We start from the raw sequence: 27,675 nt of genomic DNA, 5'->3' as shown, positions 1-27,675 counted from the left end.
TAGTATAATTAATGCTAGTTCAATAAACATTGGAAATAAAAAAAAACTAAGATGACAGGAGATAAATATAAAGTTTGGTAAATATCTTTACAAGCGTCAGGTGATCATGGCTTATGTGTTGTTATTTTCGAACATGAGGCTCAACGCGTAAATATTAGCTGAGCCACAGTTTTATATATTGATAAACGGCTGAGCTAAACGGAGCTTTCGTAGATCACCACTTGTATAACTTTTCTTTTCTTAGGCTCAGGTCGCAGTGGCTCTGTGTCCAAGATATCAAGGAATGCGGAATCTCCGTTCTCATTGGTGGAATTCAAATGTTCTCTTAGTAACTCCGCTATCCTTGCATCGTTCTTGAGTTTTGGGTCCAGTCTTGCGAGGCTTTCCAACTTGCTCAGCTGAATGGCACTCCTCAACTCCTGCAAAAAGTATTTAGGGGACCTTGGTTATTGAATTAGAGGCGTACTCGAGAATACTAATACTTTTTCTGTCATTTGATTGACGGTTATATGGAATGCAAAGAAAAGGAAGTAACCTGTCATTCAAAACTAATTTGATAAAGAAATATAACACTGTCCATGAACATACACAGTACAGGCTTTTCTGTGTTTGTGTGTATGTAAAAGAGAGAGAGAGAGAGAGAGAGAGAGAGAGAGAGAGAGAGAGAGAGAGAGAGAGAGAGAGAGAGAGAGAGAGAGAGAGAGATATTTGACTTAATCCTATAACATGAGGAAAGGTTTATGGCTGTCACATTAGGTGAAGTTATTAACATTTGTACTTAACATTGATAGTGAACGAAAAAAATGGCACTTACAGCAGATGAAACTGAAACAATATTAGTGACTTTATGAAATGCCTTTCATTTATTATATGGAAATCTTCGCCTGTTCCTGTTACCACAATACCCAATGTATTTTAGACGCCCTACCTACCTCTGATTGGATATATTTGGTTTTGAGTGTGTGATTACAGACTGGTAAATTTCTTAACACAAGGAATCGCGTTAAATCAACTGTCCTCCTAGCAAAACTCACGGCTTACAATTCACCCTAAAAATGCTAAATTGAAAGTTATTTGCTAAAATATGTTTTTCAGTCTTTACATAAGGTAAGCCATGAGTTGCGTGACCACGAGCCAGCAAGTGCTTGAAAAAAATAATGATAAAAATCCACGTTTAGTAATTATATAGTCCTGCAAGGAGTTAATTCTTTTAATGCACACAGGCATAAAGCTATTGATTCTGCAGTTTGATAATCTGCTTTAACCTCAGTTGCTTTTAACCTCAGTTCAGGGTTATTTAGTTAATAATAAGAATAAATGCGCATTTTTTCATGTACTCACTTCTGAAAACTCCTTGAAAACAATGGATAAACCTCGTTAAGTTCGCCATTCAAACGTGGAGATAAAAGGCATAGGCCTACTGAAGGGTATTACGGTTCTTTACTCCACCTGCATTACACTACCTTTTACTTCTCATTCGTTCCCTTGGGGCTCATCCCAGCTACCTGTCCAACATCTTTTACTTTACCTTGCTCAGATTTCTGTCTTTCATTCGTAACCAAATTCTGTGAATGTCTAGAAACAATAGTCAGAGGGGGGTTCTGAAATCTGTCGCATGAAAGTTTGGTCAGAGCCTTAAAATAGTTCGTCATTGGAGGGGTGGGTATAGTTCTCAGCTAGCACGCTGCTGGCCCAGCATTCGATTCCCCGACCGGCCAATGAAGAATTAGAGGAATTTATTTCTGGTGATAGAAATTCATTTCTTTGTATAATGTGGTTCGGATTCCACAATAAGCTGTAGGTCCCGTTGCTAGGTAACCAATTGGTTCTTAGCCACGTAAAATAAATCTAATCCTTCGGCCAGCACTAGGAAAGCTGTTAATCAACTCAGTGGTCTGGTTAAACTAATTCATATCCCTGTGATGTACCTTCGTCTGAAAGTCAGATTACTTGCTAATATTTTACTTTTAAATTTCTTCCATCACACTGAGCAAAGCTGACTCCCAACAGGGAACACTTCTGTTTGCTTTTATTCAGCATGACTTACTCTTAAATCCTTCATAAGGTGGACGTCAATGTTTAGGTCGCCAGCCTGTTCGCCGATGCGCCTAAGGTGATCTGCGAGTGGTCCTGATAACTCTCCAAGTCTACCGCTGAGTTCCTGTTGATAAAAATGAAAACAAAGACTAAAGAATGTTCTCTCTCTCTCTCTCTCTCTCTCTCTCTCTCTCTCTCTCTCTCTCTCTCTCTCTCTCACACACACACACACACACACTCACTCTTTCTCTAGGAATACCATAAAAAAAATGAATGTACAAGGCTGTTCATGATAATCTCAGCCACAGGTAGTGTGTACATCTACATGGAATGGCCCAAATTTGTTGAGGCTCTTGTTTTAGAATTTTTACTTATCATAGTAATCAATGATCTGGGTATAAGTCAGTTTAACTGCTGAGTTTTATGTCATTTTAATGATGAAGAAGGAACTTCATCCACTTTGAAATTAATATTCTTATCAATTGTAATCTCGTATTATTGGAACCAAATCTAAGCTGTAAAATTGAGAATCACCGTGAATTTATCACCTTTGCTTATATGTCTCCTGTGGAGAACCCTTTATTAGTTTTCAGCAAACTGTTTAGGGAAATGTGTTGAAAGACTTGAAATTACGTAAAGTGTTTGTTTTGTTGGTAAAGATTAATAATAAAAATTCGCATCCTGTCAGCGGGAAAAAAGTTTGTTTTAGCTTTCACTTACACATATATATATATATATATATATATATATATATATATATATATATATATATATATATATATATATATATATACATATACATATATATATATATCTACTGTGTGTGTGTGTGTTAAGTAAGCAAGTCAAGAAAGTGAACATCAACCAAGTGCAAAAAGAGATAGGAAAATATATCTGGAAACAGGCAGATGATGCTGACAGTGCATTTAGGGTGTGGCATTGGTGTTCGAGCAGCCCACACATTTATTAATTAAATATCCACTGCTACAAAGAAAAAGCGGAAAACGCCTGTCAGAAGGGAAGAAACAATAATACCATCCAGAAATAAAGAAAGACAAAAAGGGACGGAACACTTTTGTGAATTCATGAATACAAGATATGGGAGGAGTAATCTGACTGATATACCTGAAGCTGAAGAAGACCTGAATTTACAGATAATGAAATTCATGGTTTCTGAAGGGGATTCAGGGATACAGAAACAGATGGAACGCACCGGGGTGTGATGGAATCACAGCAAAGATGATTTTATCTGAAGCTGAAATGACACCTCATATAGTAGCTAGAATGTTTTGCGGAATATAAAATCAGAAAGCAAAGCCCAATGATAAGAAAATGGAAATCAGCAAAGGTACCAAAGAAATGGGACCTGATTGAATGTGAAAACTATAGAAGCATTGCCCTTACACTGCTTGTAATGAAAATATTCCTTATGCTTAATCTCATTTGGGTGGTGGAAGGAATTGATAGAATGCTTAAGGATAAACTAGCTGCTTTTAGAAAAGGAAGATATCAAACAGATCAAATATATAGTGCAGCAGGGTTTGGAATCTAAAAGGCCCCTTCTGATGACTTTTGTTGATTACGTTAAAGCATTTGACAGCAACCACAGACCAGTATTATGGAAAGTCTTGCGTCACAGGAAAGTCTTTTCAAGTGAATTGCAGTAAAAAATGATATGCTATGGGGTAATGCTATGCCACCTTTGTTGTTTGTAATTATAACAGATTTTGTAAAGGAAAAAAGTGGTCGGAGATGGAAAAGGTTCAGATTGGAGTAACAACAGAAACCTGACGGACTTAGAATGCAGGCAATGCCGGTTTATCAGAAAAAACACATGAGATTATCAAAGCTTGTTTGAAAGACCGCATCAAATATCTAGAGATGTGGACTCAAGATAAATCTAAGAAAAATAGGGTAAAGAGTATAGAGTTTGTACCAATTGATAGAACACATTAGATGGATTAAAATGAGATTAAATCTTTGAAATGAAAGACTAAAATAAAAAGCCAATGAAACAATGGGTAGGTTGTTTGAGATATGGAAATCAAACAGACTGTGGAACTGCATATGTAAATAAGATTATATTAGTCTTGCATCATGGTATGACAACACAATGGTATCTAAAGGATGTTGTCCATTTCAGAATAATAATAAGAGTTAGATGGCAGGATAGTTAGAAATAACACCGTAAGGGAAATAACAGATGCGCCATTTGCAAATGAGATAATGATGAAAGGGGAATGGAGAGTTTGGACATGTCCTTCGTTCTATCCCTGGGTTTTTAGAATAGTACGTGATAGTGTTAGCTAGGCTCTTGTGGGCACCAGCAGGCTTAGAAGATCCAGAATTACCTGGATGAGAACTATGAGAAAGGAAGCTTTAGTTGTGTGTGTGTGTGTGTGTGAGAGAGAGAGAGAGAGAGAGAGAGAGAGAGAGAGAGAGAGAGAGAGAGAGAGAGAGAAATGACGACGTAATCTTCGAATTTTCTGCTGACTTACCTTCATGTGTTGCCAACTTTCAGCGTATTGTCTTCTTACAAGTTCTATAATGGTGGAGGTCAGGCTAGGCCTATGAGAATGTATAAGGTGCACACGAGCATGAACTCCGTTCTCGCTGTTAAGAGAAACAACAGTCATGTACAGTATCTTACACCTAATGCAGTTAGAGTAAATTGATTGTTATTTTGTCAGCTAAAACGCCAAAGACACAGGTATAGCCTAATGAACTTCAAACGTCAAAGACACAGGTATAGTCTAACGAACTTTACTAGCTGAGTCCTGAATATAACAAGAGATTTATTGATTCAAAATTAATAATCTCTGGGTCATTTTTACACGGAGTACTCGTCGATTAATGAAATATATTACCTGGCACAAGGTCACCTAGGCCTATGGTCGTCATGGTGATGAAGCAGAAGTAAAACGCCTCGAAGAAAGTCCAGTCCTCCCACAAGATGAAAATGCCGCCACCTATGGCCATGTAGACCAACAGAGAGACCACAGCGCCCAAGACTATGAGTCCGCGGAACTGCTGTTCACCAGAGACTTTATCTGCCGGTCAGGTTTAAGAGCTACAACAAAATATTCAAAGGGCGTAAAATTTGTCTTTATACAAAACCAACCAACATAGAGCATATCTCAGCCATGGCTTATCAGATATTTAACTGGCAGTAAAGCACTGACACCTCTCAAAAATCTGTGTTCATGTGTATGTGAACAGCCATTTTAAAGAAGGGTCAACAGATTTTGCTGATTCTTGACTATATACATTAGGGGGCCCTGAACAGATAAATTTCTGGGAGAAATCAGCTCAGAGTTTAGATGGTTTGCGTGGCAACTAATCATAAAAGGTCACTTTATAGTTATATCCGCGACTTCCATAAAATTAATTCTGTTAATGCAACGACAGACATGCAGATACATATACGCAGGTGAAAATAAGACTATATCCAACTTCGTTAGAAGCGGTAAAAAGGATTTAAAAAGTATAAAGATAACGAAGCTTTAAAGTAGGAAAACAACCTTTAAACAATGTCTGCTGACTTTTTTTTTTGTCTGTATAGTATATTTATGCCTGCCTATTGCATTAAACTGCGGCTTGCTGACTAAAATGAACCAAAATGTGATGGTCATTTTATTGAAATCATAAAACTATGTATTTAAAAAAAAATGGCTCATTTACTCCATGCCAGTTACCTAATGATATTATAATGTTGATGTAAGACAGACAGGATAAAATCGACATATATTCTACATTAATGGTGGCGCTAAACGTTTGAAGTTTACAGATTACTTGTGTTGTTCGCATATAAAGACACGATACGTTATTTTTTCTTGATATCAAAAGTAAAGCAGAATATTTTTTCGATAAATGGGGCTCTCTTATGCTCTAATTTAGTCGTATGCGAACATAAAAGAGTTAGGACATTAAAATACGATATTTATACGTTCTGACTAAGCCGTAAGTAAACAACAGTTGGAGCAAATGAAATGCAATTCTCTTTTATGTTCTAACTAATTCAGCTGTTTACATACATCTGCTTACTATGAGACCGCCCCCATATCTCATTCTGAACCTAAGGCATTGGGCTGTTTCTCTCCTATCCTGCTCAGGAAAATGGTTTCAGCAAACAAGGTTGGGACGCAACGCTCGACTGGCTTTGGTGCGAAAGGAGGCCATATACGCCGCCGAATGTCTGGAGCTCCTTCGTCAGAAAACCGCTTCTCTCTCCCCGTACAACTAAAGGACATCTTTGAAATGGCGTTCGAATCTCGCGTAAAAAAGTTTACTTGTTACCGAACTGTACTGTCCATTCCAACTTTGTTTGCTGCGATGTTGTTTAGAATTTATTCCCATTTTTATTTGGTTTGTCTCCGTTTTTGTTTTCCTTGGCGCTGCTACTGCTGCATTTCTTTCATGCTTCATCGAAGACTAGCGTTTGATATCAAACAGAAACATTTGATCTGGTGACTGAGTTGGCCTATTTCTCATTTATCGTTATACGGAATGGAAAACATAAGAAGAAAAAAAGAAAAGAGAGAGAGACAAGCGCGACACAGAGACAGAGAGAGAGAGAGAGGAGACAAGAGCGTCGTCGGCCATTTTGATTGTGTGTAACTGGGAGAGACACACACATAGGAGAGAGAGAGAGAGAGAGAGAGAGAGAGAGAGAGAGAGAGGACCGACTTCCTATGTGCTGCATTGTAAATGGCTGAGCGTCTATGTGTATGGCCTTTTGATTGTGTGTAACTGGAAGTTGCTAAAGACGCAATGTCATTTAATGACATTGAAGTACAATAATTACTTTTCCTGGTGCAGTCCTTTCACAGGTAATTTTACATAGCCTAAATGTTTGAAAATTTGTATTATTTTATTTTACAGAACTTTGAATAAAATTGTTTAAACATTTTTCCAAGTGTTATTTTTATTTTATTTTACACAACTTTGAATAAAAGTTTAAACATTTATGGGTTATTTTTGTTTATAAATATACCACATACATGTCTGTAGGAATATCTGAGAAGAATAAAATTTTTATCCCACTAAGGAATTACCTAAATAGGTAATATTTGGAGCAAAGTCTGTTCTGCTCATCTAGTCACATTTGGCTGTGATGTATCTGGGTGGTCCTCTTACTGTTACATACTTATATAGGCCTATTTGTATCCTTATTTTCTGATATACGTCCACAAAATGAACAATCATAACAGCTGTCAAATAAATAAACATTGGCAGTTTGTTGTGTTCCAGCATAAAGATAAACAGTTGGCCCTACAGTGGATTGCAGTGCACTCGGAGCATGTTTGTTTACAAAACGTTGCTGTCACTGCAGCTCCAGTTACACACAATCAAAATGGCGGCCAAATTACGTTGCACATAGGAAGTCGGCCTTCTCTATGATCTACATGTTTAAAAACCCTTTGGAGACTTAAATGGTCCTCAAGAGTGTGTCAGTTACAAGTTTCCTGTTATTATTATTATTATAATTTGGCAGCAGACCCTCTTTTAAACAGGTTCTATTGAATATTATTGCTGCTTCAGCTGCATTTATTTTTAATAAGACTTTTCTATTTTCCTTATGCGGACTTCTCTTCAGTGGAGGTGCGTGCTAACAGCTCACCTATGTTTGTCATTTCATGAGGAAAAAGTCAAAATCTGGATTCTGCTTCTTTATATATTCTATACAGTTAGTTCTATAAAATTGTTGCAGCGACGTTTCGGACAGACTCTTCTGTCATTCTCCAGCAGGAGCTAGTAGAGACTGGCAGATTGCATAGGTCCTTCTGAATTTATACACGGGCTTCAGCGGGGTCATGGATGGCGAATTCTGATTGGTTGCAGTCAGCGAACTTCAAGCCAAATTTCTGCGGCGGCTCGATCCTGACAGATCTTACGCAACCTGGGAATGTCATTCGACCAGCGTTCCCATTGGCCTGCCGTTGCGTGATGTCATGCCGGCTGACATCATCGGTGGTTTTTAATGCTGCTATTGGGCTGCGGATGAATGATGTCATTATCTACTCTTTCTGTCGTAGTCGGAGGATTGTCTCGGAGCGCGCCTCGCTCATCAGCATCTCCATTCTCAGGGTTGTCGTTTTCAGGTATTCGTTGGATTTGGTGGGTGTTCTGCATTATTCTTCTTAAATTCGTGGGTAGGAGCGATGCCTCCTGCGTCGTATTCATTGTTGGTTTTCTCGGCAATGAGGGCGCCTCTTAGCAGGCGCAGATTTCGAGGTCGGCGGCTCTCCGATTATAGTTATATTTTGTATAATACTGTCGCGGGAGATGGAAATATTGTGAGTAGCAAAATATAAGTATAATCGGAGCCGCCGACCTCGACGTCTGCGCCTGCTAGAGGCGCTCCTCATTGCCGAGAGAAACCAACAATGAATACGACGCAGGAGGCATCGCTCCTACCCACGAATTTAAGAAGAATAATGCAGAACACCCACCAAATCCAACGAATACCTGAAAACGACAACCCTGAGAATGGAGATGCCCCTGATGAGCGAGGCGCCCTTCGAGACAATCCCCGACTACGACAGAAAGAGTAGATAATGACATCATTCATCCGCAGCCCAATAGCAGCCAAACTACGATGATGTCAGCCGCATGACATCACGCAACGGCAGGCCAATGGGGAACGCTGGAATGAATGACATTCCCAGGTTGGCGGCGATCTGTCAGGATCGAGCTTCGCAGCAGAAATTTGGCTTGAAGTTCGCTGACTGCAACCAATCAGAATTCGCCATCCATGACCCCGCAAGCCATAAATTCAGAAGGACCTATGCAATCTGCCAGTCCACCAGCTCCCCTGGAGAATGACAGAAGAGTTCTCAAACGCCGTCAAACAATTTTATAGAACTAACTGTATAGAATATATAAAGAAGCAGAATTCCCCCCATGAAATGACTAGGCGAGCTGTTAGCATCGCACCTCCAGTGCTCTCTCAGCTCCCACTGAGAGAACACCTCCCAGACCTTCCTGCTCTGCTGCTTCCTGAGGACCTGCCTGCTTGCCTGCTTCTGCTGCTGCTGCTGCCACTGCTGCTGACCTGCTGCTGCTGCTGCTGCTGCTGCTGCTGACACCCCAGGACCTGCCTGCTGTTGCTGCACTGCTTCTGCCCTGCTGACTGCTTGTAAGGGCTGCCCTGCTGCTGCTCCTGCCGTGCACGCCACTGAAGGGCGTCTTCAGAGCCTTCTGCAGAAGGCTCAACCTATATATTTGGCTGGTTTACAGCTCCTTCTATAAGAAAGAATAAAATTACTGACACACTAACTTTTCTACTAACTAGACTCTCCTGTGGAACATCTGGTAGCCGTTGTGGTCTTAAAACTCCAGTTGAAGCAGGAATAAAGAGTCGAAATCTTCCACTCTCGCCGTCTGTGGCAAGTGGCACAGGACCGTTAGGCTTGGCGCCTATAAGCCAAGTGTAGAGATAGGATAGGAATACGACGGAGAAAAAGAGTAAGTTTTAAAAATAAACTGGTGTAAGAGTTTGATTACCCTCAAAGCCCTGACTGTAGGACTTGACTGCTGGTCGTCTTAGTGCTCCAAGAGCAGTAAGGGGAATCCCCAGCTGCAACTGCTGCAGTCAGTACATAGCTACTGATAGGATAGATAGGGCCTCCCCAACCTCATAATTATAACATTTGAATTTCAGGTTCTTTTTTTAACTCATATTTCTACCCAAGTATAACTTGTCTGGGGCCTTAGGGCTTAAAGGGTTGGACAACCCGACCAGTCACACTGTCTGTCTCTCCCTCCCCTTCTTACGACTTGGAATGACTCTGGAAATGGATACCCAAACGAACCCCACCACCATGGAAACCGGAACCGGAACTGAAGAAGGACGTGAGGAAAAGAACCAATGAACAGGATGAAGATGGAAACCAAGACTGGCAAATAGCACAGTCTAAAAGAACAAAAGGCACGGTAAAAGAATCACGATCAGCGAACACGAGGAAACCAACCTTCAACAACATCAACTAGAGCCAACCAAGCAAGGAATGAGAACCAGCCAAAACCAACTTACTTCAGGGTCCTTGCAAGTAACCCCACTGAGGCTTACAGAGCTGTAGCGGACTTCGAAAGAAGGAATAAAAACCTAAAAATGCTGGCAAGACCCAATAAGCAGGGACACTGGACAATCTCAACAAGAGATCAAAAGGCCTTATCCATCCTAAGGAACACCTCGGCCATCAACCTTAAAGAACTAAAAGAAGAAGACAGAATCAAAAAAGCAGTTGTTGTCGGCTACCCATTTGAACTACATGAAAGCCGAATAACAGAACTGGAATATGTAACTGCTGCAGGAAAGAATGAAAAATAAGCAAAGGCAGCCTGACGAAAACAATCCTGGTAACTTTCGTAGGAAAATCCCAGAGAAAATAGACCTGGGAATTTTGGAAAAATATACCACAAAACCTACTACCCTGAACCTCTCAGATGCTACAAATGTCAGAAATTTGGGCATCACAGTGCTCAATGCATATCTCAGGTAGAGATATGTGCAGTATGCAGCAAGAGGCACCCGACTGAAGAGTGCATAAACAAACATAAAGCTGGAGAACCAACCACACCCAGGTGCTCAAATTGCCACCTCAAACATACCGCTATGGCCTGGGGTTGCCCAGCAAGACTGGCTATAGTAAAGGCTGCTCTTCCAAAGGAACCAGAAGGGCAAAGAAGTAGATCTAGGGGAAGAAACATCCCCAAACCCCAGCCCCGTAAAAGGTTCTACACGAGGGCAGAACTGGAACAGTCCAGAAGAGATTTCAGCCGAAACAGGAAAAGAACACCGTCCAGACCAGCTACAAATACACGGCAAGCACCAAAACCTCTGCCGAGAACAATGTGGCTCAAAACGGCCGAGCTAAAGGAGAAGCTTTCACAAACTTCTCCACCAGCATCATCCAGAATGGCATGGACATAGAAGCCATCAAAACAGGGATAGAAGAACTATTAAAAAGCCTTCTCAAGGGTAATTCCAAGTCCCCTCCCCCTCTACCGCTATGCAGGAGACAGCCCGCGGCTGCAACAAATCCCTCCCCAACACCCCTCATCCCAACATACCACCTCCCCATGATCCTACACCTTCCTCATCCACCAAAACCCCAAAACCTCACCCCCTCTCCCCTCACATTCATCATCTTCATCAAATACGGTAGATGATAACTCCATCACTTTTGCACCAAGAGACCCCAGGCGCTTCTCCCAACGTACAACAATGCTGAAGATAATTAACTGGAATGCTGATGGAGTGAGGCCTAAAACAGCTACACTTATTGCAGTCTGCAAAAACAGAAAATGTAGACATCATCCTACTTCAGGAAACCCGTCTAAAAACAGGAACTAAGTTTAGAATAGCTGGGTATAATGCCTATACAACTCCAGACACAACCCCAGACATAGGCACTGACAGGGGACTGGCTATCCTCATCAAGAATACAATCCCAGCAGTAAGAGTACACAATCCGATCCCCTGCGGAGAGAATGTGGAGAGCATGGCAATTAGAATAACTCTGCAAAACCAGAGACTAGACATATACAATCTCTACAGGAAAATAAATAGAGAAAGCCCAGGAGAACTACAACTGACGCAGCTCTTCGCCCATGCAACTGACACACCTACAATAATATGTGGGGACTTCAACGCACATCATCCCTACTATCTTCCCGACAATCACTAACCAGGCAGGGGAGCACGTAGCTTACTCTCTGGAGGAATTTGAGGGAGTCGACTGCTCAACACAGGGCAATCCACACATATAAGAGGAGGCAGATTAGATCTAACATTTGCCACAACGACAATCAGGCACCTTACAAGATGGCAAGTGCATCCCACATTAGTCAGCGACCACTTTGCAACAATGACAGAATTGGAAATGCAACAACTACCTCCAATACCGCCACCTCCACCAAGATGGAATCAAGACTTGGCAAACTGGGTTATTTTCAGACTAGCACTTGAAGAATGGGCAGCACAGTACACGCCCCCAGAGGATATAGACCAACTAGAAAAAGACCTAGTTGATGCCATACATAATGCAGCAAATAAAGCAATGCCAATAAAGACAGCTCAGAGGAACTACAGCTACAAAGACTCCTGGTACTACTGCCAAGAGGTAAGACAGCTGAAAACCCTATTAAACAGAGTGACAAAGATCTACAGAAGAAGAGCAACAGCTGAAAACAGAGAGTTGCTACAAACAGTCAAAAATGACGTCCATCAGAGGCTCCAGGAAATAAGAATTGAAAAATGGCTGGAATGGTGTGCTAAACTATCAGAGCACACATCCCTTTCAGAACTATGGAAATGGCTGAACAGAGTAGCCGGAAAAAAGAAGTCAGCGATAGCAACTCACCCTCAACCTCTAGAAGAAGCTGAGAGACTAGCAACGTCCTTTGCTAACAGGACAAAATCTGACAATCTCTCTCCTGAAACCAGAAGACGACAGGATCAGCTTGCACCGATCAGATGGGAAGAAGTTAACGAGGCTTGCTTCACACCAGATGACACGGACACCCCTTACACAGTAGAAGAACTAAGGGCAGTATACAAAACTGGCAAAGATACAGCACCAGGAGCAGACAGGATAACATACACAATGATAAGTAACATGGGTCCTGCAGGAGAAAACGCCTTCCTGAGGATCATGAACAAAACACATGCAGAGCACACAAGACCGCAGACTTGGAGGCAACAAGACACAAAGCCAATTCCAAAACCTAAAGATCCAGACAACCTGAGACCCATAGCACTAGTCTCTGCATGGAAAAAACTGGAGAGAAAATGGTGCTCAACAGGATAACATACAAAATTGGTCCTCTACACAAACAGCTATATGCATACCAACAAGGAGTAGGAACTACAGAGTGTCTGACAGATGTCCTCAGCTACATAAATCAAGGAAAGGCTGTAGTAGTCTTCATAGACTTTGAAAAAGCCTTCGAGCTAGCCAGTCCAGCAGCAGTACTCCACTCACTGATGAAGAAAGGAGTCAAAGGACACCTTCTAGCCTGGACAAAAAACTATGTGCTAAGAAGACAGGCGAGGGTCAAATTCCAAGGGGTGATATCCACCTTCCATGACTTGGAAAATGGCACACCACAGGGAGGAATACTAAGTCCTCTCCTATTCAATATTCTCATGGAGAACCTAGCCTCACTGCAGCTTCCCGAAGGCGTAGAAATTTTCATATACGCTGACGATGTGTGCATAGTCGCAAGAGGACCTGTCAGAGTGCCTAGAATGCAAAGAGCCCTCAATGAAATCAGCAAAAGTCAGAGGAACTAGGCCTCAAAATCAATATAAATAAGACAAAGGCCATGGCAGTAAAAGCACAGACCACTCCAACCACTCACAATAGGAGCTGAACCGCTAGAGTGGGTGGACAAGTACATGTATCTGGGAATCATCCTAGACCAGCAACTAACCTTCAAGAACGAAATCAAATACCTGAAGGAAAGAGCAGAAGCAAGAACAGCAGCAATGAGATATATGTCATCTTTGAAGGATGGTGCAAATGAACATGTACAGAAAACGTACTATATAGCCTGCACCAGATCATTGATAGACTATGCTGCCCCCGCCCTGGTAAAGCTAACAGAGGCACAAAAAGGAAACTCTAGAAGTAATACAGAACAAGGCAATGAGACTCATGCTTGGGGCACCAATGTGGACAAGACTGTGCAACCTCAGGCTTGAAACTAACATGCCAAAAGTAGAAGATAGGATTGCACAGAGAAATGCCAGTACAATGGCAAAAATCTTCCTCTCAGAGAGAGACTCAATCTCAAGACCAGAACAAAGGGAGAACTAAATAAACATCCAGAGATTCGAGCCCGAACTCCCTACGGAAAAGACCAAAGTGACAACATCAAGAGGTTAGATATGGCAGAGGCAATGCTGAACATGAGACCAGACACAGCGCAGGATGTGCAACATATCCCGCCCTGGAAAAGGGATTATGCAAAAATTCCATTACACACACCTTCCCAGAGCAAAAGAAGACTGCTCAAGAGAGGAACTAAGAGCAGCAGCCTACGAGTCTATCAGGAACACTGAAATCCTGGGGCCCAAACATACTACACCGACGGCACTGTGGATCCAGAGAATAAAACTACTGGAGCAGCAGTATATTCAAACAATTTCCAAGCATGCTGGAGAACATCAAACTGTGCCTCAACAATGCAGACAGAATTAGTAGCGATAAGACAGGCACTACTGTACTCTCTGGAGAATGAGGAAGGACCCGTCATCATCCACACTGACTCAAATCCTCCATGCAGGCCTTGCAACAAATTAGAATTAAAGAGAACAAGGCCTTGCTGGCTGGGATCAAGTCACTGCTCTACCAGCACAGCGAAAAGAGGAAGACCAGTCACTATGAACTGGATACCGAGTCACATAGGAATTCCAGGCAATGATAAAGCGGATGAACTAGCCAAGAGCACAAGGTACATTGACAGAGTGCAGATCCACATACAACCTGCACTACAACAGATCAAAAATGCCATAAAACCGCTCATGAAAGCAAACATGCTGGAAGACCTACGGGCATGGACAGATCACTCCCCGACTGCCAGATGGTACAAATGGGCAACCGACCTGATGCCCTCCCCATAGACAGGCACACACCGAGAAAACTAGCTGTATGTATTCACAGACTAAGGCTAGGATACAGAGCCTGCTGGGAAATTGTTAACCCCAGTGTCAGACCATGTGAGCACTGTGAGGAAGAAACACAGCAGCCTCTCCTACACTACCTGCTAGAATGCAGAGAGACAGCACTGCTCAGAGGCGAAGTACAAGCTGATGTAAACTCACCAGACGCAGCTAAAATAGCAGCAACACTTGCAAAGGCAATAGTCGAGGACATCGACAGACATGCCCAGCTGCTAGTAAACTTACCGCCACCAAGATAGAACAATGCAATGAGAATACTTAAACTTCTCACTTTCTACTTTCCAGCTGAATTAAGTAATGTAATGTTAAGTGTGTTCAGAGTGGCACTGGCCACCAACTCACTTAACATGTACTTTCATACTACCACTACAAACTAACCAAGACGGCCCTCTTTAACTACCACCATCATCCTCCTCAACTCATCCCATCCCCTCACCGTAAGGCCCTATTCACATCATCTCTGTCTTATTCCAACTAAACTACTCTACCACTAAGAATACTCTGCAGGGACTCTAGGGTTTAAAGGGTTGGACAACCCCACCTGCAATGTTTCTCTATTTTTTTCTTTCAAAGGCCTTACATCTTCAAACTACTACTATCCGTGACATGATGGCCCCCTCCCACTACAACCATCATCCTTCCTCCATCCACAACTGTCTCTACTACTAAATCTCTTTCACATTTCCTATAACAAATGACCTTCTGAAATTTTCAGATCACCTACGGGCCAAACAAGGGAAAGGCCCGTGCCAACACAAGAGTTGGCTTAATACAATACAACAACAACGCACCTCCACTGAAGAGAAGTCCGCAATAAGGAAAATAGAAAAAGTCTTCTACAAAATAAATGCAGCTGAAGCAGCAATAATATTCAACAGAACCTATTATTATTATTATTATTCTTATTATTATTATTATTATTTAGGTAGCAGACTCTCTTTCAAAAATGTTGTAGTGCTATAACCTTCAATACTATATTATTATTATTATTATTATTATTATTATTATTATTATTATTATTATTATTATTTTAGTGAGTTCCAAACATTGCTTTCAAACTGGCAAGCACATCAACAAATTTCTTTTAAAACAAACTGAGAATCATATCCTGTAAAAAAAAAAAAAAAAAAAAAAAAAACTGTGAAAACTCGACCTGTGAGATCGTCAACAAAAACGTAAAAAATGCGCCGATGTTTCTTCGGCGCAATCGAGTTTTCTGTACAGCGTATAATCATGGCCACCGAAAATAGATCTATCTTTCGGTAATCTCGGTATAATGTTGTATGAGCTGCGGCCCATGAAACTTTAACCACGCCCGGTGGTGGCCTGTCCTATATCGTTGCCAGACGCTCTATTATGGCTAACTTTAACCTCCTTAAATGAAATAAAAACTACTGAGCCTAGGGGGCTGCAATTTGGTATGTTTGATGATTGAAGGGTGGATAATCAACGTACCAATTTGCAGTCCTCTAGCCTCAGTAGTTTTTAAGATCTGAGAGCCGACAGAAAAGTGCGGACGGACAGATAAAGCCATCTCAATAGCTTTCTTTTACAGAAAACTAAAAATCACGATTAACATTTCGACAATGCTCACCGTAGCAGGATGACACTTCCTGAAGAGAGTCTTGATTCTCTGGCCGAGAGCGGAGACGATGTTAGCGAACAAGTTCCCCAGATCTGCAATGACGCTCAGAGTGACCGGAATTCCTACGAACCCGTACAAGATGCAGAAGAAGCGTCCCCAAAACGTCACTGGAGCCATGTTGCCGTATCCTGGTCGATAAGGAGGGAATTTGGGTTTCATTTCATGTGGCTGTTGTTATTGTTTGGTGAAAGGTATAGAAGTTCAGATTATGCAAACAGAATAAAGATGTAAATTTGGTTTTACGGATGTCAGACCTAATTTACCTTATATTTTAGCAATAGTGGAAGGAATGTCTCAGAAAAATCTTATCAAATAAGGAAGTTACAAAACCTACATAAAATTAAATTCATCAGACATCTTTTAGTAAATTATATATATATAAAAATAGTGTCTTCATTAAAATACGGAACCTAAAGAGAGAGAGAGAGAGAGAGAGAGGAAGGAAAGGGTCATAAAAAAAACGGCAGCCTCCTTCCATGACCAACCTATGGTAGTGATAACAGTCGAAGCGAAGAAGACGCTCTCGATGTAATTCCACTGGTAATGCGGTTTCTTGGGATCGAGGGGCGATACTCCAGCTTCCACGGCCGACTCAACGGCCTCCTCGTAGGTTTCGAGAGCAATGGAGACCCGATTCTGAAAGCATTTAGAGAAGAGAACTAGCAAGCAGTTCTGGAAGCAATTTGGAAAGCAGTTGGGTACAAGCAGTTCAGTTCTGAAAGCAGTTAGAGAAGAGACCTCATATAGAAACTAAGCACTGGAAGCAATCAGAAAGAGGACTTGATTTGATCTGACTCCGATCTGGAAGAGAACTGACAGGAGACTTGGTGTATATACCCAGTCTCAGATCTTCAAACAATTTATGAAGCAACCTCAGTTCTGAAAGCTATTTATTAAGGGACTTAATACTGTCAGTCTCAGTTCTGAAAGCTATTTATTAAGGGACTTAATACTGCCAGTCTCAGTTCTGAAAGCTATCTATTGAGGGACTTAATATTGCCAGTCTCAGTTCTGAAAGCTATTTATTAGGGGACTTAATATTGCCAGTCTCAGTTCTGAAAGCTATTTATTAAGGGACTTAATATTGCCAGTCTCAGTTCTGAAAGCTATTTATTAGGGGACTTAATACTGCCAGTCTCAGTTCTGAAAGCTATTTATTTATGGACTTAATACTACCAGTCTCAGTTCTGAGAGCTATTTATTAGGAACTTAATATTGCCAGTCTCAGTTCTGAAAGCTATTTATTAGGGACTTAACACTGCCAGTTTCAGTTCTGAAAGCTATTTCTTACGGGACTTAATATTGCCAGTCTCAGTTCTGAAAGCTATTTATTAGGGGACTTAATACTGCCAGTCTCAGTTCTGAAAGCTATTTATCAGGGGACTTAATATTGCCAGTCTCAGTTCTGAAAGCTATTCATTAAGGGACTTAATACTGCCACTCTCAGTTCTGAAAGCTATTTGTTAGGGGACTTAATATTGCCGGTCTCAGTTCTGAAAGCTATTTATTAAGGGACTTAATATTGCCAGTCTCAGTTCTGAAAGCTATTTATTAGGGGACTTAATACTGCCAGTCTCAGTTCTGAAAGCTACTTATTAAGGGACTTAATATTGCCAGTCTCAGTTCTGAAAGCTACTTATTAAGGGACTTAATACTGCCAGTCTCAGTTCTGAAAGCTACTTATTAAGGGACTTAACACTGCCAGTCTCAGTTCTGAAAGCTATTTATTAGGGGACTTAATATTGCCAGTCTCAGTTCGGAAAGCTATTAATTAAGGGACTTAATACTGTCACTCTCGGTTCTGAAAGCTATTTATTAGGGGACTTAATACTGCCAGTCTCAGTTCTGAAAGCTATTTATTAAGGGACTTAATATTGCCAGTCTCAGTTCTGAAAGCTATTTATTAGGGGACTTAATAATGTCACTCTCGGTTCTGAAAGCTATTTATTAAGGGACTTAATATGGCCAGTCTCAGTTCTGAAAGCTATTTATTAAGGGACTTAATATTGCCAGTCTCAGTTCTGAAAGCTATTTATTAGGCCAACAGGGTTCTTCAAACTACGGGTCGCGACCCATTACTGGGTCGCCAAGTCTTCCAAACTGGGTCGCAGGCTCACAAAAATAAATACATAAATAAAATAATTATTATGTACATGGCAGTAAGATGAAGAAGAATTCATACATGGATCCACCTAGTCCTAACGAATATCCGAGTCTAATCATAATGCTCAGAACTTCTATTTTCGTGAGAGAGAGAGAGAGAGAGAGAGAGAGAGAGAGAGAGAGAGAGAGAGAGAGAGAGAGAGAGAGAGGTGCAGGGTGACGCGGTGGCGGTGTGGGTGGCGAACGTGAATGGAATGTGCAAGCGGTGAGCCTGCGATGCGTACTTACAGATTTGAAACAAAACATGATTATTTACATTTAAGTTTTAGGAGTGTGCTGAAGTCTCCTTCAGGTATATAACAGTTCATGCAACTACACTCGTATCAAATGGATCGATTTTTTTATTAGAAAGGGTGTCATTGCTACTCAGGCACCAAAGCCTTCTTGTTCAGGCGAGAAAGACAAACAGACGAACTCAACGACAGAGAAGCTTGCTATGTCTCGTACCGGTAGGGGCGAGGCATCATCGCTGCCTGTGCCCTGTTCTTAGCCTTCTGCTAAGAAGAAATTATGGCTAAGGCAATATAGTGAAGAATTCTTACGGGCTGCTCTAGAAGCAAGAGCCCGTGCTGGCACAAGGCCAGCTAAATCTAAAACAACAGACGAATTCTTGAAGTATGGATTTATTAAGTATGAAAAGGATAAACAAGAACTTCGGCCACAGTGTGTTATTTGCAATGAAGTTCTTGCAAATGAAAGTATGACGCCTTCAAAATTAAAGAGGCACCTTGAATCGAAACATGTTGAACTAGTTGGAAAATCAGTATATTTTTTCAAAGAAAAAGAACAATTGAATTTACCAGTGAAAATCCTTAGTAAATCAACCATTCACAACGGTAAATTGCAACTGGCTTCTTATCTAGTTGCTTATCGAATAGCAAAAGAGAAAGTGCCATATATTTATGGTGACAAAACTTATCCTTCCAGCTACATTAGAAATAGTAACTACAGTGCTTGATGAGAAATCAGCAGAGAAGATTAAATGTGTCCCTGTCAGTGACACAACAGTATCTCGGAGGATTAGGGATATTGCAGAAGATTTTGAATTTCAGTTGGTTTCACGCCTCCAGGCTGTTGAAGAATGTGCTATCCAGCTTGATGAAAGTACTGATATAGCTAATTGTGCAACACTCCTAGTTTATGTGAGATATCCATGGGAAGATGACTTCTTGGAGGACACATTGTGCTGCTTGACCTTACCTACACACACAACAGGGTCAGAGATCTTCAGAGTTTTGAATGATTGTGTAACTGGAAAATATAAATTGAACTGGGCAAACGTCAAGGGCGTCACTACAGATGGAGTGGCAAATATGACAGGAAAAAATAGTGGTGTTGTGAGCAAGATATCAGGGGCTGCAGGTAATTATGTAACTTGGAATCATTGTTTCATTCATCGTGAAGCTTTGGCTGCAAAAGGAATCACTGCCAGCTTGAAAAATGTTCTAAATGAAGCTGTAAAACTCGTCAATCTTATCAAAGGAAGTTCATTGAATAGCCGTTTGTTCGAACAACTTTGCTGTGAAATGGGAGCCGATCAGTCACACTTGTTGTACCATACTGAAGTTAGGTGGCTATCCCGAGGAAGAGTTCTAACCAGGATATATGAATTAAGGATGGAGATACATATATTCCTGCTTGAAAAGAAGTCTCCAATTGCAGAGCTATTTATCAGGGATGAATGGCTTGCACAGCTATCATATTCAGCAGACATTTTCTCAAAGCTCAGTGAACTTCATCTAAAACTACAATGAAAAGAGAATGATGTATTCAAACACACCGAGGAAGTACAGGCATTTAAGAAATCACTAAAGATTTGGCAAGCAAGGGTTAAAACAGACCAACCTGTTCACTACATGTTCCCCACACTTTTACAACACATTGAGGAAAACCATTTAAATCAAGAATGTATGCAGAAAATAAAAAAAAAATATATAGACTTACACCTTCAGTCTCTGTCAGCCAGCTTTGAGCAGTATTTTCCAGAAGAAAAAACTAACCATTTAAAAATAAAAATACTGGGTAAAAGATCCGTTTGTATTTGGGAACCCAGATTCAGTTGTGGAATTAAACTTAACACCTAGTAAGGAAGATTAGTCCGGCTAACTAGTAATAACTCATTAAGAATGAGGCACAAGACATCAACATTCTTTTCTTTTTGGTTAAGCCTTTCCAAGGACTATCCCACCTTGAGAAAAGAAAGTGTCATTCTCTTGTTACCTTTTACAACCACGTAAATGTGTGAGGATGGTTTCTCAGTCATAACCAAGTTAAAAGTCAAAGGAAAGAAATCGCCTTGATGCCACCATTGATATGCGTGTCGCCCTATCTTCCTGCAAGCCAAACTGGTCCAGGATAACAACAAACAAGCAAGCCCACCCAAGTCACTAAATAGGTAAGCCTAATTGCAAATAAGTGGAAATTATTCTGTTTGCATACACACACGCACGGTATATATATATATTTATTTATATATATATATATATATATATATATATATATATATATTATATATATACATATATATACATATATATTATATATATATACATATATATATGTATATATATATATATATATATATATATATATATATAATACATGTTTATAATTCTGATTACAATGCCTTTTTAACATAGTTATTGCGTTTCAGTTTTATCCTTGTATTCTTTGATATTTCTGGTCATTTGTACAATATTTTTCTGTATGGGTCATGGTAATGATGTCATAGTAAAAACTGGGCCACGGCGGAAAAAGTTTGAAGAACCCTGTATTAGGGGACTTAACATTGCCAGTCTCAGTTCTGAAAGCTATTTATTAAGGGACTTAATATTGCCAGTCTCAGTTCTGAAAGCTATTTATTAGGGGACTTAATATTGCCAGTCTCAGTTCTGAAAGCTATTTATTAGGGGACTTAATACTGCCAGTCTCAGTTCTGAAAGCTATTTATTAAGGGACTTAATATTGCCAGTCTCAGTTCTGAAAGCTATTTATTAAGGGACTTAATACTGCCAGTTTCAGATCTGAAAGTTTTTATTAAGGTTCTTAATATAGCCAGTGTCAGTTCTGAAAGTCTTTTTTTTATAGACTTAATATAGTCTGTCTCCAGTTCTGAAAGTTATTTATCACGGGACTTAATATTGGCAGTTTCAGTTATAAAAGCTATTTATTTAGGGTCTTAATATAGTCAGTCTCAGTTCTGAAAGCTATTTATTTATGGACTTAATATAGTCAGTCTCAGTTCTGAAAGTTATTTATTATGGGACTTAATACAGCCAGTCTCAGTTCTGAAAGCTATTTATTTATGGACTTAATATAGTCAGTCTCAGTTCTGAAAGTTATTTATTATGGGACTTAATATAGCCAGTCTCAGTTCTGAAAGCTATTTATTTATGGACTTAATATTGTCAGTCTTAGTTCTAAAAGAAATTTATGTAGGGGCTTAGAGTAGCTAGGATTGTTCATGAAACAACTTATGTAGGGACTTAATAAAGACAATCTCGTTTCTGGAAGCAATTAAGAAGGAACTTAGAATAGCCAATCTAAATCTTGAAAGTATCTTGTGCCATTATTGTCAGATGAAAACACAGGCTGTTTAAAAACCTGAAATGAAGAGATTGATACAATCTAATAGGTTCTGGTATAAGGACTTAACACAAACAGGCCGGAGACTTCCGTACTGAAAACAACAGCACGAATGACAGATATAAAGTGACTAATAATATAAACATTAAAGGTTCTACATCATCAAAATTTTGCGATCAGTTAAATATATGCTTAAAATTCAGTATCCTAGATTAACAAAGGGTAGTGAGCCATAAACGGATCTATAAGAAGGAAAATTCAACAAGGAGACGTCAGGCATATTTGTTATAGTATCAGTTGCCCATTAAGGCACAAATTCTAGAATTCCCTCCTTACATCAGTAAGTATTTTCAGACGTGGTTTCCTTCTTCAGCAAATGTCTTGAGTTACGCTTGAACCGATAGTGGTTTAAAGAACTCATAAAACAAATCTGATAACATCTGTTTCCTTGTACTCCCTACTCTTCACGCTAAGCACCATACATCAGACACATAACTTTTCCTTATCCCCAGACCAGATTCTTGGGTCTTGTATCGACATTTCCATTTGTAGAACACCACTCAGGTTTCCAGCCTCCCAAACACTACTGACCCTCTGATCCCAGTTATCCTCTGTGACACCTCTTCTTGACGCTTCCGAATTCGCGTTACAATCTCTCGCCTTGCTGTCATTAGAAGGGCTCTATTGCACTGTTAAAGTACACTTATTATATCCCGTTTTGAAGTCTGCTCTTTATGTTGCCATATGCCAGAATATTGTCTCTCAACTACTTGTGCTCGTTTCTTCTTTAGCTGTTACTCTTCAGACTGCATTAACTTCGCTTGTATACTGAATACTTTAATTCTTGCAACGACTCAAACATTTACGCCCAAGAGCAGTGCGCTGATCGGATTCATTCCAGAGTCACTGCTAGAACACAGTCAAACGGCCAGGATCGTTGTAGCCACACCACAATATTATCCTATAACTTTAACCTTAAATATAAGGCTCCAGAACTACTATTGCAGGCACACTAACTTTAATTCTATAACCTATGAAGATCTAAAATACTTTTAGCAAGAGCATTACTTTTTTCAGTAAATTAAAGTCCACACTCAGTCAATTAAATGTGACTTGAAAACAGTCATACGTACGTGTTCCAACCCTTGATTATGTGCACAGCAGATATGAGATTTAATACTGAATGAAAGGAGCCATTCTAAGAACTCTCCCTATACTGTTGTGGAATGAAATGCTAACCTTATATTCAGCAAACGAAGGAGCAGTGAGGTTTATCAAAGAGTCCAGGAAGTTCCTTCGACGAGTGACCAAAGTCTCTCCGGCCTCCTTCTGAGACCTGACTTCCTCTGGATGTTCCAGTGCCTGGAATATCTGAAAGAGAGCCAAAAGTGTGTTACAGTAATCATATGACATGCAAGAGGCGATCTTAGTCATCCGAATTCTACTTATTTTCATGGTTAATTTTTTGTTCTTAATAGATGGACGACTTTCCAGAAGGAAACTATCTTCCAGCGACTGGAATGTCTGGATAAGAGGGGCGAGTTCAATGGAATCAAGACGCGCTGGAGATGGACCTCCATAAGTCATGTTATCACACGCTTTTAATTTAAAGTTTGTTTGAACTGAAGAAAACTAAAATGTTTTTCAGAAGGAATCTTTCTCTCGGTAACTGGAATATTTGGTAAAAAAAAAAAAGAACGAGAGTGAATGAACACCATGGAAAAATCATATAACAAGTGAGTGTTTCTCTATGGTCCTTAATTTTCTTGGACTGATTGGTATATCACGATTTCTGTCTGCAATAGATGAAGTGAATCTTAGTAGCAAAACTGAAAGCTAACTTTGATTGACAGATGTAATCTGGTGGTTACCTTCAGCATTCAACACCGCCACGGAAAAACAAGAGCCGAATACCGAACGCTTAACTTCTCGATTCTCTAATATTTCGGGATACTCATCCGACTGAATCATTCCAAAATTCAGAGGGTAATGAGATAAAGAAATCCTCTTTCCTACTCAAGAGTTCGAACTAAAATTCGGGAGGAGGAAACAAATGTAACTGAAACGCTACAATCTACTGTACAATCCACAGAACAGCTACAGTGTTTAGTCTGCAATTATAAACCAACGACTAAGTATGATCAGTTCTTTGACAAAAATTGCCGTGAGAATTTCTCACTCTCACCACCAGGCGCCAGTGCATGCGATGCCTGCAATGGTTTTGACGTATTTTAGTTAGTATAAGTACTCCAATCATACTTTCTTGTGTGGTGATAACACCAAAAAATAAGTGCGAAAAAAAGAGGATAATAGAATTTGTGTGAAGAAAGGTTCAATACATTTTTCTTTACCTAAAGAATGAGGTTTATGAGTAGATAAATTCAGTCTATTGGTATGAAACAAATCATTAACAGATTTGTACGAAGAACATTTTGATTCCTTCCTCGTCCAAACTTAAATCCTGACATCTGTCCGAATCTAGGGTGAAAAAATTGGTCCCTTCCGTTGACCAACCTATTCTACAAACTACACGAACGACGCTTCTTGGGATCAGACAGAGGCAATTTCCCTAAAAGCATCTTTTGTCCCCACAGGAACTGCCGTCAGGGGATAAAGGCTTTCTCACTCCCTAAAAGAATATAGGAATATTGATGATCCTTCGACCCAAGCATTGGTCAAGGAATTGTTACGTCCGGTCTAACTTTGAATCACTGTTATACCCAGTGCCTAGGTTAGATGATTTTTTTCATAGCGAATAACGCTATGTTATACATAATATAAATTATAAACTATAAAACCAGACAGACATGTTACACCTTAATTTGAATCATTTTAACATTTAATTGATTACTTGTGTGATGTGACCTTAACGAATCAAACCATATTATACACAGAGATTACGTTACCTGTTTTCGTTTAGTGATTTGATCATGATTAATAAAACTAAGTTAAATACAACAGAAATATTTGAGCTAGAAGAGAGAGAGAGAGAGAGAGAGAGAGAGAGAGAGAGAGAGAGAGAGAGAGAGAGACTTACATTCAAAATATATTAATAAGAGAATTATGTACATTATAGAATCATCTGATTTATTACCACATTTAGAGTCGTGATTATATCATTTTGATGATCATAATGAGGCGAGTTATGTAAATGTATGAATGATCAAATTAAAGCTGCAAGACACCCATACACATATACACACAAAAGCGCAGATTTAGACTACTAAAATTCATAGCAAACTTGTATGCAAATCCACACGAAAATGATGATCCTGTATATATCAGTTTCCTTGCCAGCGTTCGTCCATGGCTACGGGTTACATACCATTAGCAACAAATACTTAGTTCTTGATTCTTTTAATCTTAATTCTTCAACTTCTATGACGTAAGAGAATATTTTAGAAGCAATTAGTTGCGACTGGGGCTCATTAATTAATTGCATCGAGCAATTACGCTTCCTCCTCCTGGAAAAGAAATCATCCTCGTGTCTGCAAGAAGTCACATCTTGTTAAGAGATGTCTGGAACACACAAAGGCGTTTCGCATTTGTATTCATTGGGAGGAGGGGGGAGGGGAGGGGGGGAGGAGGGGAGGGAGGGTGGGAGGGGAAGGTTGAAGCTGTTAGGGAATTCTAGACGCTGTCAGTTGTCTCCCATCTTTTTTATGGACTTCTGGTGTAGTATTTTCTCAGCTTCTGTTAAAGGATTAAACAAGTCTGCTTGCAACTGGATTATGTGAGTGGCTGGGTAAGCTATGAAAAAGATTTTCATCTTTTCAGGGTCAAGGTCAATGGGATGGCTAACCCTCTGCCATCTTCTAGCCCTGGCCTGAAGAAAGCAAGAAAAAGCGAAAGAATAGGAGAAGAGTTAAGGGAGAGAAGGTTGTAAAAGTCAGGAGAAAGAGGAACAGAGAGTTAAGAAGCTTGAATATTCAGTCTGGTGAATGAGAACTTGGAAGCCTTGAGTAAACAGATGGGAAACATTGTTCCTATATCAAGATGAGGACACATTATGCCTATAAATCAAAGCTAGAGAAAAGAAAAATAGTTTTAGAATCAACTGACTCAACAGTGAAAGCTATTGAGCAGAAGGGGAATAACGTTAGCATTTAATAAAAAAAAAAAAAAAAAGAAAGCGAACTGTACTCTTGAACCGATGCCAGTGTTTGAATTTAGTAATGTGAGCATTTTCTTCATGCTCTGCAGTTATCAGTAAAGTTTCCAATACCTGAGAAAATTACCAATGTTGGGAGAAAACTCTCTATCACGAGAGTTCATAAATGTTCTAAGGGGTCCACAATAATACAATTGTTAAAGACTCGAGTAGAATTTTATAAAAGCTTTCGAACCTTGCTCTGGGTTCATCTTCAGTCAAAAAATTCTACTTGAACCTTTAACAATTATATTACTGTGGACCCTTTAGAACAAAATGACCAATGTTAACCCGTTTCGAGAAGGGCGCTTGTTTATCAAAACTTAAGTTTATACAGACCTGTTTCGGATTTATCATTTATGTCCACGATGCTAAATTATGTGATTCTTGAACAAGTAACTATTATGTGGAGAGGGTAAATGCTTTGCTGGTAGCCAATCAGCTTATTTGCATTTTACATAAGTTTGGTAAATAATGAAATTTTCAGTATCAATACTGACGGGCGAAATGTTTTACGCCAAGGGTCTCTGTATCCAAGAACTCTGAAATTACCGAAAACTTGACAAGAAAAGTGGTAGTGTCTATATATTAATTATAATGCTTGCAATAAGCTGTCCCAATCACAAAATATAGGATAAGCAGTCTGAATGAATTGTGCGATATATTTTCCATTGAAGATTCGTAAAAATTTCAGCAACAACTACGCCTAGTGACATCTATATTAATCTAAAATATGTAACTGAAAATTTTTATGCAAATCTCATAGTCGTTATTCGTTAAGACTTAATTTGTGCCAGATTTTACTTACTATATGAGTGCATTTGAATTTATTTCATGTAGAACTTCTCAACAACTTTTTCCCTGAACAAAATAAGACAAGAGAGGAAGAAGAGAAAGGAGAGCCGGGTGAGAGCTGCAGTCCGCCTCCTTACCTTTGCCCCGGCGACGGTGTACACGATGAAGAAGAGGAAGAGCGCCGCCTGGGGCGCGCTCTTCTGAAGGCGGGTGGCCCACGCCACCCATCGAGGGGTAGCAGGCACAGGGGCCACGCCCATTTCCATCTCTGCTCCGCGGCACATCGTTTATGATCGGCCAGATCGGAGATGAAGTCGTTAACCTGATGATCGGTGTTTCCGATAGAGTCTCTCTTCACCTTCACCACGGAAACATAAAAGGGGAACCCTGGGTGATTTTGTGTGCTTCTCTCTACCTCGTTCCCTTTCTTAAATGTCCGTCAGACACCTCGATGGAGTATTTTAAATGTCTCTGCCATTTTCTTCACTTAAAAAGCAAAAGCCTTCGCCGAGGTAACAACGTTTCCTTTTTCGCTCAACTGCTATTCTTTATCCATTACTTGAAAGTTGCTACAATTCACAAATATCTCTAAGCACGGTTTTTCATTCT

The 27,675-nt window shown here is 40.0% G+C and overlaps 1 pseudogene; it reads right to left on the bottom strand.

Moving 5' to 3' along the window:
* Nucleotides 1–65: 65 nt before the first annotated feature.
* Nucleotides 66–27,675, bottom strand: part of LOC136826285 (potassium channel subfamily K member 15-like) — a 78,010-nt pseudogene continuing 50,400 nt past the window's right edge.

The sequence above is a fragment of the Macrobrachium rosenbergii genome, chromosome 40 (genome assembly GCF_040412425.1).
Source record: "Macrobrachium rosenbergii isolate ZJJX-2024 chromosome 40, ASM4041242v1, whole genome shotgun sequence".
NCBI classification, from domain to species: domain Eukaryota; kingdom Metazoa; phylum Arthropoda; class Malacostraca; order Decapoda; family Palaemonidae; genus Macrobrachium; species Macrobrachium rosenbergii.
Note: the sequence above shows the minus strand (reverse complement) of the source record. Positions and strands in the feature narration are given on the sequence as shown.